A 22,667-nucleotide genomic window follows, 5' to 3' on the forward strand; every position below is an offset into this window, starting at 1 on the left:
CATTTGTCTTTGCTTGCTGTTTCCTTTTTATGAAACACTTCTTGAGCTGAGGCCAACAAAGGGATTTTTCTCCATAGCGTGGCCTTGTATCTACACCTAGATAAGCAGGGATTAACACCAGTCAAATGATCAAGCAAAAACAATACCCTAATCAAGGAATTGCCAAGGATAAAACCATTCCCCCACCTATACTGGCAGGGCAAGCTACTGTATACTATATAAACCCCCGCACTTACTTGCACTCATGATATCACCTAGTCAGGTAATGAAACTTTTGCAAGGAAAAAGCCAAGCTTAGAGAGCACAAAGGACTCCATAGTTCAACCTTTAGCTATATATATATTCTCTTCTGTTGGAAACACTTAACGTTTCCATTTAAGTCATGAAGAGTGCTACACTGTGGCTGGATTGTGCTGCTCTACCACAAACTGCAACGTAAATTGATTTCTGATCTCCAAATATCTTGTCATTCTCACTTATTGTCAGACAAACCATACTTGTCCTACAAACTTTGGCATTCTAGAATAATTTTATTACTTTTACAATTTGATAAGCATTCAAGTATCAGCACAGCATGCCTGTTTCAACTTAGAGGAGTATGTTTTCACTCTCTACCTCTCTCTTTCTCTCCCCCCCTCCACTCCTTTAACCAGAACTTTTCAACCTTCTGTGATCTCTTTATAATTCCCTTTGGAATACATAATTGTGCTCGATCAGTTTGTTAAAGGCTTTTGAAGTGTTAAAAAAAAAAGCTGCATTAAAATTATTTTCTTTCAGGTTTTATGTTAATGAATATAAGGTGCTATTCAAAGCAAAGTCAGTGTGTCAAGGGAACTTTAAGTAAAGTTATTCATACATAAACTAAAAAAGGAAACATCTTTAGTGCAAGAAAATACATTTAATGAGTAAGTGCAGCACACAATTCCTCCTTTCAAAAATGTCAGTTCATATTGAACCTCCATTCTAGATATCTTACAATTACTTTGTCAACAGAAGGTAGCGTAGTGATGGATGATGCATTGGCTCCTGAAACCAAACTTTCTGTGAGTTACTTAGGCTGAAACTAAGTGCTTTTACATTCCAGTCTTATTGATGATAGTGGTTTTATATTTATCACCCTGTCATTTCAGTTGACTGTAGCAGCTTCTTCAGTGCAACAATATGGACGCTAATGGAGGTGTGTCCTTAGTGCCCACAAGGGTCACCCATTCATCCCACTAACACATTCATAGTGCAGTTATAAGCTTAGGCAAAAAGGGTAATTGCTTTCCCCCCCCCTCTTTTAAAATAGATTTTAAGGTTAATTAGGCATATTCGAGGAGACTTTTGAAATCCTTTTTGATATACTGGGTTGATTTCAATGGCTCCTAGTTGTGATGGCCATTTACTATTAGGATGTGTTCTAAGATCAGAGACCTACAGATCTGGAATTCATCACAGCAGAGAGGTTCTCCATTCATTTCCTATGTGTTCACCCACTGCAGCAGGGAGGATGTGATAATTTGTGCATTGAAAGTCTATTCCTTTTTTACTCATCCAATTTGAGGTAAATAAAACTGTAAAAATGCTTGTTTTTATTTATATAAGAAAATTGGAGAGAAATTTTGGATGAGACTCCATTGGGTGAAGTATGTTTTGGGTTTTTTTTATCAACCCAGCTGAGTAGTATTTGGAAGTATGTTATGTTGAATGTTGAATGTTGATTTTATTTATATGCCGCCCTTTCCCCCCGAAGGGGACTCAGGGCGGCTCACAACTCAACCAGGGAAGGGGGATACAAACAAGAATTTAAAACGACATAAAAAAAAACAATGCATGATTAAAACACAACAGTCATACCAATTCGAGACGGGGGCAACAGTTCTTTAGCCCCAGGCCTGTCGGAACAGCCAGGTTTTAAGGGCTTTGCGGAAGGCCTGGAGGGTGGTGAGGGTTCAAATCTCCACGGGGAGTTCGTTCCAGAGGGTCGGAGCAGCCACAGAGAAGGCTCTCCTCCGAGTAGTCGCCAGTCGACACTGGCCGGCGGATGGAATTCAGAGGAGGCCTAATCTGTGGGATCTAATCAGTCTAGTGGAGGTAATTGGCAGCAGGTGGTCTCTCAAGTACCCAGGTCCAATACCATGAAGGGCTTTATAAGTGACGACTAGCGCCTTGAAGCGTATCCGGAGACCAATAGTCAGCCAGTGCAGCTCGCAGAGGATAGGTGTTACGTGGGTGAACCGAGGCGCACCCACGATCGCTCGCGCGGCTGCATTATGGACAAGCTGAAGTCGCCGAATGCTCTTCAAGGGCTGCCCCATGTAGAGCACGTTGCAGTAGTCCAGTCTAGAGGTCACAAGGGCACGAGTGACTGTTGTGAGAGCCTCCCGGTTCAGGTAGGGACGTTATGTTTCAATGTGCATCAATCCCTTAGTGCAGTGTTTCCAAACTTAGCCATTTTAGGATGTGTGGACTTCAACTCCCAGAATACTTCAGGTAGGATTGCTGGCTGGGGTATTCTGGAAGTTGAAATCCAAACATCTTAAAATATCTAAGGTTGGAAACACTGTCTTAGTGGCTATCAGCCTTCCTGGCTTCCTTGCTGAAGAAAACCCTTCTGATAGAAGGATATCTTGATGAAAGATTCATCAAGGATGGAGGTGGGAAACCATAGAGGTGTGAGGGAGTAAGGCATAGCAGGAACCATCAAGGCAACAGAGCCTTGCAATGATGAGCTCAAACATGCCATCAAAACACATTTGAAAGCACAGTGAAATTGCCTCTTCATAAATGGAAGGAAAACAAAAGATTCTTTCAGAATCTTAGAAAAACACTGCAGGACAAATGTCATTAATGTATTAGCTAGACCAGTACTGGCGAACCTTTTCGGCACTGAATGCCGAAATAGGAGCACATGTGCGTGCACGGTGGGAGCGCTGGAAACCAGAAGAGTAGTTCCCCGGCATGCGGAAACTGAGCTTCTGGTTTCCAGTGTGAAAGCATATGCGGGAACCCACCACTGGCTAAGATCCATCCTTTATATTGTTTAATTTAATCTATGGCTATTGTAACAATAGCTCCAACATTCTTTTGTAGCCAGTAGCCACAATTCCCATGACGGAATTTGCTTTTTAGCAAACTGTTCTGCGTTAGAACTTCTGACTTGTTTGTCCCTTTCCTTTGTGAGGCAATGACAATTTGGTGAGTGTGCAGTGTGAGAGGGACAAAGCTGGGAATGTGTTGCTGTAAGGACCGCTCTTTTAAATCTTACCTGTATTTAAAAACCTTTTCAAAAGCGACACGGGTAACCATCAGATATTAGAACCATTTATATTCTGCACAAACATTGAGTGATCGTTCCCTTGCCAGTCTGGTGATGAAGATTTCTGTGAAGCTTGAAAATTGACACAGTGTTTTACCACCAGGAATTGGGCCAATACATACAAAAATCTTGCTTCTACCCTGCCTCATTCTCTGGGGCCTGCATGGCCATACTAATAGTCTCCGGCCTCTGCCAGGCAGCAGCCAAAATCTCTCCAGCCAAATTTACCCCTTTCATCTTTCACTAATATAATGGCACTGGTTTGCAACCTGCCTGTAAATAGGTAGAATTCTACTAGGACCTTGGCTCGCCCAAGATCAGATTGCAACACTTATTTATAAGAAATTCTGTCAAGAATCAATAATAGTCTTGGGTCTCAAGTTCCTTCTTTAATAATACTTTGATATGATTTGTCACAAGCTTGCCTAGAGTCTCCACCAGATTTTATTACTTAGCTTGCAGCACAGTGTCTCTCATCTTTGAGTCATGAGATCAGCCATGGGGAGACCTTTAAAAAGCTATATTCTTTCCTCTTTGGTTATTACAGAAAGTCTATATTACTCAATAATATCTTTTATAAGGTGTGCTGTCACATCTTCACATAGATGTTTAACCTCAATGTAGATATAGTGAATGCCTGGGGGCCCTTCAGGTGACACAGACATTGTCTTTCGTGATTGGATGCCAGATGTATCATCAACAACAATAACAACAACAACAGCAACCACAAAAGTTAGCCCTTATTTTCCCCAGCTTGGTATTTCTGACTGGGGTTTCGTACCAACTGTCAACAGTAACTAAGATTTTATTTAGAGTGCGAGGGTGTAACATTTTATTACTTGGAAATATGTCAGGCTTCTCTACTGGTAATTTAGACTCATTTCTAGTACAATACAACTTCCTTAGGTTACTAGCGTATATCTTAATAAACAGAATTCTCCTTCACCACTAGCATACTTAGTCTTTCTCTACCTACCTACCTCCTCCTTTCCTCCCTCCCTCCTTCCCTCCCTCTCTCTCTCTCTCACACACACACACACACACGCACACGCACGATCTCACTACAGATCTATAATTCAAGAAATTGCAGTGTAGCTCCAGGATTGGTTTTCAATATTGCAGGTGAGAGACTATTGACTTTGGTTCCATTTTCTTCTTAAAAACGTTCCATCTTTGCACAGGTAAATCTTCTTGAAAAACGGATACATACTATGTCATTAATCCCTTTGACTCAATTATTCTGGACAACAATTCATTTATTGAATTGTTTATGACTCTCTTTATGATTGCGTCTAGCCCCAGTTAACATAATCATGAAACGGTCTCGTTTTCTTGCAGGCACGAGCATGCCTTGGACAAACAAGTAAATAAAATTGATTTGATATAGATTTAATTACAGTGTCTTAGCAGAGAGCATCTGGGCATCTGACCTCATCTGGGCCTGGAAGCTAAACAGGGCCAGGCCTGATTGGTACTTACCTGGGATGCTTATCAATATCAGAAGTTGAAAAAATAAACTGGAAGAAAGCCACGGTAAACTGTTCCCATGGTGTGCCCAGGAAGTTGCAGGTTATGTTCATGAAGTCATCAAGACTCAGAGGTAATGTTGCAAATTTAATGTCTTAATGCTGTGCTTTTAATAATGGTTCCCTTCTGTCCCATGACTTGATGACAGATATATCAACGCCCTTCACACTTTGCTAGGTACATCTGGAAGGATTCTGGGATTGAATCCAGAGTTTAGCAATAGCAATAGCAGTTAGACTTATATACCGCTTCATAGGGCTTTCAGCCCTCTCTAAGCGGTTTACAGAGTCAGCATATCGCCCCCACAGTCTCATTTCACCCACCTCGGAAGGATGGAAGGCTGAGTCAACCTTGAGCCGGTGAGATTAGAACCGCTGAACTGCAGATAACAGTCCGCTGAAGGGGCCTGCAGTACTGCACCCTAACCACTGTGCCACCTCAGCTCTTGTTTAGGGACATATGCAACTTGGGTTTTATTTTAAGTAAATTCTTTTAACCTTCTTATATATAGAATTTGCTCTTTAAGAGATTCTGTGACCAAGGGTGTCTAGGATTCTAGAAACATGTTGTTCTAGAAAAAGAACTTTGAAATTGCCTGCTTCTAATGTAATATACATGATAGATGTGGACACATATGCCATCCCCCCACCTCAAATCTGCTAAACCTGATTTAGAAAGTCTGAAAAGTGACTCTACTTTAATCCTGATTGGCTGAAAGAAGATATCCAGTTGAATGTATTTTCAGCCAATGATTCTAATTTCTGGTCCTAATTTCTTCTCCATACCGTTGGGTTTATAACAGTCTTGAGGGGATGTGTGATTTCAGAGGTAACTTATGAATTGAGGGGACACTTTGCACTTATATAAAAGCTCTAGAGCATAAAGGAATGAGAAAATTACTCCAAGCATTACTACTGAACAGTATGGATACCTCTGAAGATTTTTTTTTCTTTTGTTCCTTATCAAACTACCTCTTCCTCTCTCCAGCTGTTTTTACTTCTTCATTTTAACCTGTGGTCTGAGAAAGCTTGATTAAATGCTATGATTTAAATCTCGAGTTAAATCTTGGGGTTCCGTGGACTTGGTCCACGGCCACAAAAGGTATTGTCCATGGTGAAGAAAAGGTTGGAATACTCAGGAGAACAACTGATATAGAAAGTATCCCTACATGGTACTGCAACGTAGTGCTGCTAACTAGGGCATACAAAACCTTTGCCAGACCAATTCTCGAATACAGCTCGTCTGCCTGGAATCCATACTGTATATCAGACATTAATAAGATCCAGCAGTCCAGAGGTATTTCACAATAAAATCCCTTATGCCACCAGGCTCGAAATTTTGGGCTTGGACAATCTGGAACTGCGCCGCCTGTGGTTGGACCTCAGCATAGTACACAAATTGTCTGCTACAATGTCCTATCTGTCAACAACTACTTCAGCTTCAACCACAGTAATACACGAACAAGCAATCGATACAAACTCAAGATAAACTTCTCCAAACTCTATTGCAGAAAATACAACTTCAGCAACAGAGTGGTTAACACATGGAATTCTCTACCTGACTCCATTGTTACATCCTCATGCCCTCACAGCTTCAACCTTAAACTGTCTACCATGGACCTCATCCCATTCCTAAGAGGTCCGTAAAAGGGCCATGCATAAGCGCACCAGCTTGCATACCGTCCAGTGGTGGGTTTCAAAAATTGTTCGAACCTACTCTGTGGGTGTGGCCTCCTTTGTGGGAGTGGCTTGCTACCCATGTTTACCGGATGGGAGTGGCTTGCCGCCCATGTGACCGGATATGAAGATGCCAACGACACTTGTCAGAGCCACCTTAAATTACCTCACACACAGCACTGGCATGCATAAGAAGATGATGTAAACTTGTTTTTTAAAAGGCATCTTTGGTTTGCATTAAAACAACTTCAACACACGCAATGTTCTGATTGCACCACAAATGCAGTAGTCATCCTTACCTTTCACAGAGGCACTGAGTTTTATAAATATGAGCATGATAGTGTAGAATAATCATATCCAAGGTCCAGTGGTGGGTTTCAAAAAATTTTGGAACCTCCTCTGTAGGTGTGGCCTGCTTTCCGGGTCCACTGGTGGAACCTCTTCTAACCGATTCGGTAGATTTGACGAACCGGTTCTACTGAATAGGTGCGAACTGGTAGGAACCCACCTCTAATACTGTCCCTGTCCTACTTTTCCCTTTTATTTGTATTCATTTCCTTTGTTCATGTCCATGTTCATACTTATACCTGCTATCTTGTACATGTTTGACAACTAATAAATAAATAAATGGTAAAAGCACAGTTCTAAATGTCTTCTTTCATATACAGCCTGGGCAAATTCTCCTTCACTGTTTGCAAAGGTTAGTTTTCAATATGGTTGAAAAACATGGAGTCAAGGATGGCTTGTGGATCCAGTAACCGAGTCAAGGATGGCATTCCTTCTTATGCCAATCATATATTCTGCAGACCGTTTTAACATCTCATGTGAACTGAGCCATATCCATATCAGTGACAACTGTTACACAGCTCAATTTAGTGCTTGATAGGAAGGCAGTGTAAAGCATTACTGCAGGCTTTGATCTTATCAGTTTGAATCACATCCATAAATCTGTGTTTCAGAAAGGCATCTAACTTTGCTCTAACTTTCCTGTGAAGCCTATATTTCCCTCTAGTCCCATCAAAGTTCACTATATTAACCCAGGAGTTATAGGTTTCTTCAGAAATAAATTCTTCTAGCAGCAGCAAAATGTACTTGCTGGACTTTCTTCCAGTCTCTCAAAATCTCAATCTCTTCTAGAAGAGGCTCATTTTGAATGCTAACAAGTCGAAGCTGCTCAAGTCTCGTTGTTCCAGTCAGAGTTTTAGTATCTGTAGGTATTGATAGACTGTTGTCACTTCTACCACTTGCTAATTTCATCTACCTATAATCAACAAACCAACCAGGTCTAACCAGATTATTTTTCCCAGATTAAATTTGGGAGGGAATCAATTCATTGGATTTAACATTTTCTCAATTTTGTTGTTAGTCTCTCTCTCTCTCTCTCTCTCTCTCTCTCTCTCTCTCTCTCTCTCTCTCTCTCTCTCTCTCTCTCTCTCTCTCTCTCCCTCCCTCCCTCCCTCCCTCCCTCCCTCCCTCCCTCCCTCCCTCCCTCCCTCTTCCTCCCAACAATTATTTCCACACTGGAAAAGTGCACGTATCTCTCTTTGGTCTTTTTATTGCCCTGTTGGACACGTTAGCAGGCAGATGGATATGTACAAACACTCCAAGGTCAGAATGTTCTGATCTAATTTGGATTATTGTGCCCTAAATCCACATTTTAAACTGTTGCAATGTCTATATGTTCTTAAATATAGGCAAAATAAAAATAAAGTGATCTGTTCCATGCTATTTCTGTTGGGTGTGGAAATTATTCCACATTGGGCATAACCAAAGTAAAAGAAAAAAGGGCAAATTTAGATTTCCTGCATTAAAGCAATGGAAAAAGCAGAGTAAATTTGAAGCAGATTTACAAAAGAACAAAATTTATAACCAGCCTTTGCTCCGAATTTTAGAACCAACAAATAAATGCTTAGAGGACGTAATTTAAAATAGTATGTCTCTTGCTATGAAATTCATTAGTGACTCTGTTTTAGCCAATGGGAAATGGAATAACTTTCTTTGAAAGGTCTCTGCTCCATGGACATGGCAAATTTATGCATGGAAACATCCTCTAAAAAGCCATTGTTGGTCCATAATGGAAAAATTTATCTTTGAATTAGTCAAAAAGGCATTGGCTTTAAACAAGCCTAGAATTTAATATTGAATACATATTGTGTCTGAAATGAAGTGATCATTTAATTTTTTTATGGTTCATACATCTCATGGCTTCATTTTTATGGTTCATTCTTCTCATGGCTTCTTTGCACCCCCACCTTTGATGAAAATCAGACAAACGTGTAAAAATTCTGTTTATTTCTACTGCTTTTGAATGAGATAGTGGAGGGGTATTTTCATGGTACAGATATACTTTTCTGAAGAACACCAAAATGTATCAGATATTCCAGTTTGTGTGCTGATAGGTCGGTTTGCCTGCATCATCAAATTCTTTTCTTCTACTTTTATAAAAGTTCAAGATGACTTTCCGTTCAGTTTAGGACTGAATGTTTACTTTGGATACAGCTCAGTTCTCAGAGAAGATGCTGCTAAAAGATACTTTTGTAGTGTTTTCTCTGGAAACGTAATCCTGATTTCCCATTATCTATGCCTGGATGCAGGGATTTCATCCTTTTTTCCTGCAGCCAAGAAGCCATAGTGTCTTGCCACTAGAGGTAGTCCTCAACTTACAATACTTAGTTTAGTGATTGTTCAAAGTTACAGCTGCGAGAGAGAGCCGAGGTGGCGAAGTGGTTAGGGTGCAGTACTGCAGGCCACTTCAGCTGACTGTTATCTGCAGTTCAGCGGTTCTAATCTCACCGGCTCAAGGTTGACTCAGCCTTCCATCCTTCTGAGGTGGGTGAAATGAGGACCCAGACTGTGGGGGCGATATGCTGACTCTGTAAACCGCTTAGAGAGGGCTGAAAGCCCTATGAAGCGGTATATAAGTCTAACTGCTATTGCTATTGCACTGAAAAATTTGACTTATGGCTGTTTTTCACAGTTACGACCCTTGCAACTTCCCCATGATCATATAATCATGTGATATACATACATATATATACATACATACATACATACATACATACATACATACATACATACATATCTTCCCACTAATAATATGAGACAACAGGACACTAATATATTGGGACAAATCTGCAGAAGCAGTATGAGTCATGAGGGTTTGGGAGTTCTGGTGGCACAGTGGTTAGAATTCAGTATTGCAGGCTGACTCTGCCTACTGCCAAGAGTTTGATCCTGACCGGCTCAAGGTTGACTCAGTCTTCCATCCTTCCAAGGTCAGTAAAATGATGACCCAGATTATCGAGGGCTCACTCTGTAAACCACTCAGAGAGAGCTGTAAAGCACTAGGAAGTGGTATATAAGTATAAGTGGTATTGCTATTGCTATCATCTGGAGATCTTCTTCACTGGCACATTCCTTAAATTAAAGAATTGTGGCAAATCTTAATTCCCACACTGAAGATCCTGAAGGAACCAGCTGACATTCTGTCTTCTTCAAAAACAAAAACAACAAACCCCATGACGTTAAAAAGAAACAACTGAATAACCTCCAAGGCTCTTAGTTCATGGACCCGAACAATTTAAAATACATATCTGCAGTTGAGAAAACAGAACTGAGCTTCATTTTTTTAAAAAAAAATATCATAACCAAGAATCAATCTTACAATTGAATTTATAAATAATGGCTAATTGGAGATTTAGAGGGGAATTGACAATAGTATCAATCCTGGTGTACGCAAATGACTTACTCTCTGTATGTTAATATGTCAGAAGTTCATAGATGAAGTTAAATATATAGCTTATAAATAAGAAACTTACCTAGATCTTCATCTATTTTCAGAACAGTTTGTAACAAGGATACTACCAGAAGTTGGGATGAATAGTCCCAGAATATAAGACATTTCATGATCTGAGCATGGTCTCTTGCTGAATATTTCACCATATCAATTGAATTAATATTAACATTTATATGAAGTCCATTTCACAGAGGATTAGGTCTTAAATCCATACCAAGGTATGACTTATGTGCACTTTTGGAATTGGTGCTCTCGTCTAATTTTATTTTATTCTGGTCTACAATTTTAATACTTTTTAAAGCTTATTGTGAGAAGCCATATGGGCTCCTCTACTAACCTGCTCCCTATACATTCAAGAGTTCCTTAATCTGCTTTGAATTTAAGAAATAAGGCATTGAAATCCAGCTGGATTGTAGTTCAATAAAAGAACATATCTGCATGTCTTTTTATCATTTTTATTATCTCACTTGAGTGAATCATTATGTAGATCGATCAAGTCATTTCATTATGATCCAAATGCACTCAACAGTTAATGAAAATATTAGTAACTAAGCAGAATTTATGTCCAAAATATGTTATCTTTCCATATTAGCTGATAAGTTTAATGACTCTTTATTATTCTTGGTTATGAAATGTATCTTATTATTTTTCAGCACTGTAAGTAGCCTGCTAGAACAAAGATTACAATCAGGGCACACTCTTGAAATATTAAAAACGGAAGGCTAAAAATATGAATTAAAAGCATTTACTTATATTTGATTTGGATCGTGTCCATTTTTAAAGTAGCATTTTCTTTACTGCCATCTAAATGCTATCAGTGAAATTGCAAGCATGACAGCTGAGGTGCTGCCACTGAAAAGGTCCCACTTTGTAGTACCTCCAATGCAGTGGCGGGATATGACTGGTATGCCCCGGTACGGACGTACCGGTGCCTGCTTGGAGGCCCAGGTACCGTTCTGGTACGGTGCTCCAGAGGGCCCGCCTGCCCGCCCCCCTTACCTGTATTTGAGCCGATTATGTCCACACGCACGGAGCATACAGCGTCTGCATGATGCTCCGCCAAGCAGCTGGAGCGTTGCGGAGCATCACGGGCAATAAGTATGCATGCGCGCATGGTGCACGTGGCATGTGGTGGATGCCCGGCCCCGTTGCACCATACTAGTTGCACTGGAATCCAGAACCCACCACTGCTCCAATGTATCATTGGCAATGTATCAGATTGATTTCCATATTGGCGAACAAATTCATGCAGAAGCACTTAGGTGTTTATTTTATTTATTCATTTAAGGTACCCATCTGAACAACTTCCTGTGGGCAGCAGACATCATAAAGCATTAAAAGAATTAGAATAACTTCAAAAGTTGAAAATAAATAAGTACAATACTAAGTAAATATGTTATTATGTTAATACAGCCAAGTATTGTGGTTCTTAAGTCTTTAATACTTTATACAGAATAAAGTATTCAAGTTATTATTATCTTTTGCCCCTCCAAAAGAGGAGGTCAAGGACAATTAATGTATACATATATACATACGTGTACATATACATATACATATTTAAAAGAATTTAGTGGCAGGAGCTTATTATCAATGGATTTGTAAAGCTGGTGTAACTTAACCAGATTAATGCCATTTTTAAAATATTCCAATCCACAAATATTCCAAATCTTGTGAAAAAGGCCAATCAGCCATAGAAGTACGATAAATTCCCCATGTAATTTCATCGGGCAAAGACCTGGGTACTTGAGAGACCGCCTGCTGCCAATTACCTCCAACAGACCTATTAGATCCCACAGATTAGGCCTCCTCCGAATTCTATCTACTGGCCAATGCCGATTGGCTACCACCCGGAGGAGGGCCTTCTCTGTGGCTGCTCCGGCCCTCTGGAACGAGCTCCCCATGGAGATTCGGACCCTCACCACCCTTCAGGCTTTCCGCAAAGCCCTTAAAACCTGGTTGTTCCGACAGGCCTGGGGCTGACGAGTTCCCCGCCCCCGCTCGAATTGTGTGGTTGTTGAGTGTTTTTTTTTAATTGTTGTAGTTGTTTGTCCATTGTTTTTCCTCCTGTTTGTATCCCCCCCCCCTTACTTTGGTTTGTGAGCCGCCCTGAGTCCCTCTGGGAATAGGGCGGCATAGAAATGCAATAAATCAAATCAAATCAAATATCATTGAGACAAAAACTCTCATTGTTATATTGTTATGCATCTCTCTCTCAGAATGCTTCCTGACAGTCTGTCCCAATTCTTTAACTTCCAACACAACACAAACACACAACACACACACACACACACACACAAACAAACAAGCACACAGACAGGGCTTCCCATCATCTGAATGAGTTCTCATTTAAAATATTTGCCGATTCTCCTATAATCTGGTAGTTGTCTTTCTTCCCACATAAGCTACATCGTTTTTCTGCCAATTCTGATGAAGTAAACAGGGAGGGACTACAATTGCAGTAATCCCCACCACTATCCCGCTGCCAGGGTCTAATGGAAGTTGGAATCCAACGTATCTGGAGAATCGCTGGTTCCTTGTTTATATTATTTGAAATTAAGCAGAAATCTGTAACATTCAAAAGGCGTCTTTGGTCAGGAAAAGCTATTTTGCATTTTTTCCCTCTTATTACATGAGTCATAGGAAAAAAAAACAGACTGCTGGTAATACATAGCTGGCTCCATTTTGAAACACTGTGAAATGACATGTAAACAAAGGACTTTTAGAAGTACATTTTTAGAGACCCTGCTGGGCATAATGGAGTCAACTCGTTCATTGCCATGAGCACCTTTATATTTGTCTTTTTAAAATACACTTTTAATGGAAATGCTTTCCTTTCACTATTGAATGTCAAGGAAACACTGATTTCCTTTCATGAATCTAAAGTTACATTTTTACTGAAAGCCTGTGCTCTAGATTGCTTAATGCATCTGATTCCCAAACCATTACTATAAGTTATGTTCTTTTGATTAAAAAAAAAATACTTAAGTTCTTTTTAGAGGATTAGTGCTTTAAAGACTCTGGCCTTTTGGTTTTAAGAAGTGGAACTCTAAAGCAGTTTTTCTTAACCTTAGCATGTGTGGACTTCAATTGCCAGAATTCCTTGGCCAGGAAGTCCACATATCTTAAAGTCACCAAGGTTGAAAAACACTGCTTCCCCCCCCTCAATGTCTAATTGGCACCTTATCCATTTTTAGAGCCGAGGTGGCGCAGTGGTTAGGGTGCAGTACTGCAGGCCAATTCAGCTGACTGTTATCTGCAGTTCAGCGGTTCTAATCTCACTGGCTCAAGGTTGACTCAGCCTTCCATCCTTCCGAGGTGGGTGAAATGAGGAGCCAGACTGTGGGGGCAATTTGCTGACTCTGTAAACCACTTAGAGAGGGCTGAAAGCTCTATGAAGCGGTATATAAGTCTAACTGCTATTGCTATTGCTATAGATGGAGAGACTTTGATCAATATAGCATTCTACACTATTTTGAAAAAAAAAATATTCCATTCGGCCACAAAGATCTCTTTATGCTACCTTTGTTGAGTTGAAATTGCAACTTTTGATACAAGCGTGTGGGGAATTAACAGGGATTTCAGTTGATCATTGCTTATTCAGTAGATAAGGGCTTTCACACTTGCAGCCCGCAGGCTGGATGTATCACATGATGGCTATGCCCATGCCCGGTTTAGCAAAGGGGGGAAAAGTCATGATATGTTACATGATAATGCCGTGACAATGCGAGTTTGACACCCCTGCAATAGATCAAGTTAATCTCATGAAAATAATGGAAAGCTATAAATTTTGCACATCAGAAACCAATGTAATCAAGATTAGAGCTGGAACAACTAGTGCTATGTATCACTTAGATAGATACATGACAGATAGATTGATATCAGGGCTTTCAAACTCGCAGCCAATGGGCTGGTTACGTCACGCACTGGCCACACCTACACCTGGTTTAGTGAAGGGGACAAAGTAATGATATGGCACGTGGGCACGTAACCCACCCGAATTGTATGAATGTTGTGCTTTTAATGATGTACTGTCTTATGTGTTAATTTGTTTGTTTTCCCCTCCTTTCGAATTGTAAGCCGCCCTGAGTCCCCCCAGGGAAAAGGGCGGCATATAAATAAACTACTCATACTCATACTCATGATGCGAGTTTGACGCCCCTGTGATAGATAGATGATAGATACTTTTTCTTAATTGATTTCAATCCATTTAACCCAGTGGTAGTCAACCTGGTCCCTACCGCCCACTAGTGGGCGTTCCAGCTTTCATGGTGGGCGCCGGTAGGGGTTTGCTGTAACTCTGCTTTATAAATTTTATAAAGTAAAATTACTTCTCTACTTTATAAATCACCATTACTGTGGAACCAGTGGGCGGTTAGAAAATTTTACTACTAACAGAGATACAAAAGTGGGCGGTAGGTATAAAAAGGTTGGCTACCCCTGATTTAACCTGTTATTTTATCACATTTCCTGCTTTTAATCTACTTTGTCAATCTCTTTTTCCTTTTAATTTGATCTTTAAGTGTAAATGAAGAAAACCCTCGTTGTCACTTACGGCCTTCCTTTGTAGCTTGTGGCTCTCCTTTGTCCATACCGTCAATTTATAAACATAACCATACACTTTTGCAGCTTATTCCACCTGAAGATGTAAGATGCGATTTCAACCTTATTCATAAGGCAACTAAGGGGTTCCAAGTTATGAGATGTGTTTATTTGCTTGATTAAAAACAAGCCATTTTTACTGATGAATGGGGCATCATCCCCTATAGTCGGTAATGACTAGCAGAGTAAAATCTGCAGGGACTCCTTTTACTCCTAAGTGGAGATGACTTTTTCTGGAGCAGTTTAATTAATATTAATTTATCATAAACATATTTGTAACAACATTAATGTAAAGTGTCTTGACTAATGCATTTTAAAAAACAAACAAACAAGGAAGACGAAAAGGACTAGTTTCCAATTCAGATTTACAGATTTAATTTCAAGTCCATGTAAAAATGGACCATGTAAAAATTATCTATTCATGAGACAAAACATTGACTTTTATCGCATACATCTGCTGCATTTATTGCTGGATTGTGACAGACAAAGCATGCATCAAAGGATCATCTTTCAGAACTTGATATCAAGTTCAAGTATTTGAGTTACATGGTACAGAACAGGATCAAACTGGTCATCAAGAGCCAAGGTGGCGCAGTGGTTAAATGCAGCACTGCAGGCTACTGCTAGATCAGCAGGTCAGCGGTTCAAATCTCACCGGCTCAGGGTTGACTCAGCCTTCCATCCTTCCGAGGTGGGTAAAATGAGGACCCAGATTGTTGGGGGCAATATGCTGACTCTCTGTAAACCACTTAGAGAGGCCTGAAAGGCCTATGAAGCGGTATATAAGTCTACTGCTATAAACTCTCATAAACATTTAATAATAAATTAATACTGTAATACATTTTTAGTTCTGTAGAAAATAGCATGTGTCGTGGTGAACTGAAACATTTCTTCCTCATTTCATCCTCCTTCTTCACCATCATCATTTTTACTGTTAATAACATCTTTTTAAACACCTTCTAGAAGAGTAGGGAATCTATGGTATTGCACATGTTGGTGAAATGCACCTCTCCAATTTCTCTGCTATTGTCACCAGTTGTAACAAATGCTAGAAATCTCAAGGTTGACAGATTTTTCCCACCCACACATTATGTAAAATTCAATATTTTTTTTAACCAGGCAAATTTTTTGTTCGTTGATATATCCTGGATTGTGCATGATAATTCCAGTGAAATGAAAACCTTTTCACTCAATGTATTTGAATTAATTATGCAATGTTTAATTAGAAGTAAAGAATAAATGCCCGTGTTTATTCCATTTTTCTGGTTAGATCCTGTTTATTTTATTTTCATGAAAAGTTTTATATTTTGTGGTTTTTTTTAAGTACTTTGTGGAATATTTTTAGTTTTTCTTCATTTGGCTAAGTGGGAAATCTTGCACAGAATATGTCTTCTCCTGCCGAGAAGCATTTAATATAAATTTCTAGTCCAGAAACCCAATAAGAAAAAAAAAAACTCTCTGCACTTCACTGAAGTTATCATCTGCTGCTACTTCTTCCATTGTATCTAATTCTTGAGATATATAGTTGAGAGTCTTGGGATGCATTCAGATACATTTTCGGTACCTTCCTTGTAGCACAGAGACTTATTGTTCAGCATTAGAAAAAGAACATATTGTCAGGTGCAAAGGATCAGAGTCACACATAAGCTCCAGTTCAGAAGATTTATTGTTCAAGCTTATACACAAGAATCTAGTCAACTAATATACAGTACTAAACTGATGCCAGATAACCGACAATGGTATACAGGAAGGGTTGCACTTAGACTGTGGGAATGTAATGACTCTAGGCTGATGACTCGCTTAACTCCATCCCCTAACTAACTCTGCCTGCTCTTCTCCTACATCTATGGTTCCAACTATTTAATGGATCAATATTGATTAGTTATACATGACTGCATTGAATTATAGCTCCCATTTATTGAAACATTTATTATGCAACTTTATATATAAACATACAGCATGTCTGTAAACATATGCCCTCTAGGTTTTTGTTTCCTTTTTATAGTTTTTCTTATCTTCTTTTATAAATTTGTGCATTCTTTTTTTCTTTTTTACACACACACACACACAAACACAAACACACAACTAATGCCACATAATGTAGTGAGCTTCCATTACTTGTCCAGCTTCTGCCAACCTAGCAGTTCAAAAGCATGTAAAAATGTAAGTAGAAAAATAGGAACCATCTTTGGTTCTGTGCACCTTTGGCGTTTAGTCATGCCAGCCACATGACCATGGAGACATCTTCGGACAGTGCTGGCTCTTTGGCTTTGAAACAGAGATGAGCCTAGAGTCAGGAATGACTAGCACATCTGTGTGAGGGGAACCTTTACATACATACATACATACATACATACATACATACATACATACATATATATCAGGGGTGGGTTCCAGAAGTCACTACTGCCGGTTCACTCGTGGTGCATGCGCAGAAGAAAAAAACAAGATGGCACCACCATAGGCACCGCCTGGAGAACCAGTTTGGGGGCATGGCAGGCCTGGGTCGCTGCCGATTCCAGCAACCTAGGCCACCAAACCACTACTGGTTAGGCTGAACTGGTCCGAACCGGTAAGAACCCACCACTGATTAGGTAGGTAGGTAGGTAGGTAGGTAGGTAGGTAGGTAGGTAGGTAGGTAGGTAGTAGATGGATGGGTGGGTGGGTGGGTGGGTGGGTGGGTGGGTGGATGGATGGATGGATGGATGGATGGATGGATGGATGGATAGATAGATAGATAGATAGATAGATAGATAGATAGATAGATAGATAGATAGATAGATAGATAGATATGCATTCATGTCTCAACGTGGCTTACTGTGTATTACATCATCATTGCCTACATAGGCACACAGGAATGCTACAGTGATAACAGAATGACAGAATGAATAGCGAAGATACAGAAAAGATGTATCAATCTCTGCTCTTGAGATAACTTGGAATTAGTAATGGTACCATTTGAACTGGAACATCGATGGGCTCAGAATAGCAAACTCCGTTTCATCATGAGTCCAAGACAATCCCACTGAAGTTATGATAAGGATCCAGTAATAGGGATGCAGTGATTGCAGCCATCATAGGCCTGACAATTATCATAATTAGCTGTATATCTAGAGAACTGAGGGCACCAATTACACACACCAATGTATTTAACCTCAGCCCATACTGAAACTGAACATAAACAATGGATGTAAAGATTTCTCCTCATTTTCCAGAGTAAATCCACAAATGCAGAGCCAGAAAGCTTTTAGAGCTAAATCTGCTCAATTTATAAAACGATGGTTAAAAACACACACAACCACTTCCCGGTCAGGTCAGCACATTCCAGTTGTGAGTATTACACTGGTGTGGAGAATATTAGTTTCTGTGGTAAATTTGTACCTGAGGCTGATAGAAATTTCAGTCCATTTTCCTGTCTGGCTTGAATAATGAAATATGAAAACATGTTTCAGCTTTGTAAACAGCATATTACAGTGGAGAAAAACAATTCTGTTTTAGGTCATGCCCTAGTTAAGTGCTAAAATAAATAGGTATTGATTTTGTGATATAGCCTATTTCTGTGGAGACTAGCAGAAGCAGTTGGGGCTGAGACTGTAGTATCCATTCTGTTTAGGCCAAAGAGCAGACAATTATGTTATTCCTGAAATGCAAAAATAAGGCTGCAATCTTTCGTGTACAACCGTCAGCCAATGCTACATGGAAATCTACTTCCTTCTACAAATATATACAGAATTGATATTCCTACAGTTCAGGGGTGGGTTGCTGGTGGAATTACTTCCAGTTTGGTGTGCACAAAAAGTTTGCACATAAATAGGTCTGCGCATGCGTAAAACATTGAAAAATGAAAAAAATGTGCAAGGAAAATTGTTCTGCATATGCGCAAAACTGAAAATCAAGATGGCGCCGCCGTAGGAGAACCTGTTTGGGGATGCTGCAAGCCTGAGTCACTGCTGGTTCCAACAACCCAGGTCGCTAAACCACTACTGGTTTGGCTAAACTGGTAGGAACCGGTAGGAACCCACCACTGCTACAGTTCATATAGAAAATATGGCCCATATTTATGTCCATATGTATATATGTATGTTTGTATGTGTGTGTGTATATCTGTGTATGCGTATGTGCATGTGCATGTATATGTATATGTGTTCTGACCTCCTCCTCCGTCCAGTAATGAAAGCTGAGACAGGCTTAAATGGAATGTCCTTTAATAACAAGACCAGAATCTCGGTGGCTGAAAGCCAAGTAAGCAAACAGATAAGGATCTTGGCAGCAAGTCCGACAAACCTTGGCAGCAATTCAGACTAACTCTGGCAGCAATCCAGCCTGCCAAGTTTGTTTCTCTTTAGTCAAAGCATTGACTTCTGCAAGAAGGGCGTGGCACAAGCAGTCTTTTTAATAGTCTGGAGAGGAGCCTAATGACCATCAGCTGAGCGTAATTACCTCCTGTAATTACGTAGTTATTCTTGACGGCTGAGTAGCTCCTCGACGGTGTGCATCCCGGAACAACTCACTGTTGGTTTCTGGATCACTCTCCCTTGTCTCCTCCCCACTGATCCAAGGCTCAGGCGCCACCTGGTGGCCAACCAGACTCTCTGTGCCCTGCTCGGAATCGGAACCCTGTCCAGGGTCCTCCACATTCTCCAGGGCTGACTCATAGGGCCCCTCGCTGTCGGAGTCTGGTGGCAGCTCCAACGGCTCCTGCTGGGCCACAACATATATGTATATATGATGGTACAGGGGATGCTAAGCAGAATCAAGATTGTACAAAGTTCCTGAAAAATGTCTGATTAAGGAGAGGATATGATTGTGGGAGTTAAGAATTCTGCATTAGAAAAAAAAAGAAGCTTGAAAACAATTCACTTTGAAATTTGAACACTTCTGGCATGGTCAGATTGGCCCATTTTTAAACTCAACAATGATGTTGAAGTCAAAATAGAATAGTCTGCATATCCTTGCAGTGTGACATGACCAGAAATTTCATTGGAAACATGATGCATGAAGACAATTTCATCACACTTTACTACTCAAACATATGTATATTTATGTGGAGGTTATCCACCTAGAAAACACAATAATATTGAATGGTTCAGGGAGAACAGGTCTACATTCTCATTGTTTTTCATGAGTTTCTCATTTAAATGAAGTCCGTGCATGTAACATGTGGGAGTTGAACATCAGAATTCCAGAGACCAACATTAGTGTAAAGTATTGCAATGGGTTAGTTTACTTTGTTTCTCTCCTTGATAAATTCCCACCCATTGTTTCATCTCCTGCATTCAGGTGCTTTGGAGAATAGGTTAATGCCTTCCTCTTTGTGGCAGCCCCTCAAATAATGTAAAACTGCCATCATGTCACCCCCAGTTATTACCTTTAAAGCCCTACATGGCCTAGGACCAGGGTACCTACGAGACCGTCTCCTGCCACATACCTCCCTTAGACCAATAAGATCGCACAGGATGGACCTTCTCCGGGTGCCTTCAGCAGGACAATGCCGGCTGGCGACGCCGAGGAGTAGGGCCTTCTCTGTTGCCGCTCCGGCCATAAGGAATGAGCTGCCCCCGGAGATCCGGGCCCTCCCCACTCTCATGGCCTTTCGCAAAGCCATTAAAACCTGGGTTTTCCGGCAGGCCTTCTGATTGGGTGTTTGTTCTCTTTCTTTTTAACTTCGTGTGTCCTATTGTTTTTAAGTCTTTTTCTTTTTAATTTCATTTTATTCTGTAAGTCCTTCAGGATTGGGCGGCATAGAAATCAAATAAACTCAACTCAACTCAGATACTCTTTTTACTAGGCCAGACATATCCAATTCCTGCAACTGTACTTCAAATGTTGCAGCCTCTAGCCCCCTAATCATCTTTGATACTCTTCACCAGAGGTGGGTTCCTACCAGTTCTCACCTATTCAGTAGAACCGGTTCGTCAAATCTACCGAACCGGTTAGAAGAGGTTCCACCAGTGGACCCGGAAAGCAGGCCACACCTACAGAAGAGGTTTCAAAATTTTTTGAAACCCACCACTGGTCCTTGGATATGATTATTCTACACTATCATGCTCATATTTATAAAACTCAGGGCCTCTGTGAAAGGTAAGGATGACTACTGCGTTTGTGGTGCACTCAGAACATTGAGTGTGTTGAAGTTGTTTTAACGCAAACCAAAGATGCCTTTTAAAAAACAAGTTTACATCCTATTCTTATGCAGGCCAGTGCTGTGTGTGAGGTACTTTAAGGTGGTTCTGACAAGTGTCGTCGGCATCTTCATATCTGGTCACATGGGCAGCAAGCCACTCCCACAAAGGAGGCCACACCCACAGAGTAGGTTTGAACAATTTTTGAAACCCACCACTGCTCTTCGCTGTACTTTTTCTAGAGTCTCAACAAAACTGGATGCAATATTCCAAGTGTACTCTTACAAAGGCATCATCATTGTTACTCAGTAAATACAAGAAGTTTAATTATTCCTGGCGTAAGTTAAATTTTAATGATTACAAATGTACTGTAGCCCTTTCAATTTATTTTTGCTTTTTTTTTTTTTAAAGAATGCTGAAGAAAGTTATGACTTATAGAGGGAGCTTCATTCCATTGCATCAAGGTAATCTCCAGGTAGCAGAAAGGGGTCAGGTTGGAAGCAACCGCTCCAAAGCACATATCCATGAAATATACAAGGCTAAATGCTCATGTGCCAGCATGAAGTGCAGGCATTTTTGTACCCACACATTCCTAGCTTTTAGAAATGTTGCTGGCAGATTGCCAGCCTTAAATCAGACATCTAATACTTGTAAGGTGGCAGCTGATAGAGGGTTTCAGCAAGTTTTCAATTTTAACTTTACTTTTAAGGTTCCTGCAGGAAGTCTGTCTTCTCTGACAGCACAAATGCACCAGCGACATTTTCCTTTTACACTTGATCACACCTGTTGACACTTATGTGCATTAACAAATCAACTAATGGACTTTTTTCCCCCCCTTCCATTTTTTTTTTCATTTGCATTAGTGCTGGGATTTCTATGCATAGGAAATGAAGATAACACAGTCTGTGCCTTGAATAGGTGTTTTTTTTTTTTTAATGTGACATATTAATTCTTGTTCCTATTGTTAGGCAGCATACATCTGTCAAGAAAAGCATTCAGTGAAACCTTTGGGCAGTAGTTAATTTGTAAATTGAAAACGTAGAGATTGCTCCCACCGCATACAAAAAAAAAAAAAAAAAGACTGTCTCCCCACACAAATCTGCTGAATAATAATAATAAAAATAAAAAAGAAGCTAAAATGCAAGAGCTTAATAGCAATAGCAATAGCAGTAGACTTATATACCGCTTCATAGGGCTTTCAGCCCTCTCTAAGCGGTTTACAGAGAGTCAGCATATTGCCCCCAACAATCTGGGTCCTCATTTTACCCACCTCGGAAGGATGGAAGGCTGAGTCAACCCTGAGCCGGTGAGATTTGAACCGCTGAACTGCTGATCTAGCAGTAGCCTGCAGTGCTGCATTTAACCACTGCGCCACCTTGGCTCTTGTAATAACAACAAAGAAGATCAAGAATGATTAGCACCAGGTGAAAGTGAACTCCATGGGCTTTGGTTGCAATACCCACTCATCGCCAAGAAGTTTAACAACCTATTGCATGGAGGTGAAATTGAAGATTAGTTAACAACTGGCAAAACTTATCTGACAATGAAAGATCCAACAAAAATTGGTTTAAAGCTCCTGTAAAAAAAAATCTTCCCTGTGCACATAGAGGCTATATACCTACAACATCTCAGATCTTACAACAGTG

Source organism: Thamnophis sirtalis, unplaced genomic scaffold, assembly GCF_051295495.1.
Source record: "Thamnophis sirtalis isolate CommonGarterSnake01/CBP01778 unplaced genomic scaffold, rThaSir2_p1.2 scaffold_7, whole genome shotgun sequence".
NCBI lineage: Eukaryota > Metazoa > Chordata > Lepidosauria > Squamata > Natricidae > Thamnophis > Thamnophis sirtalis.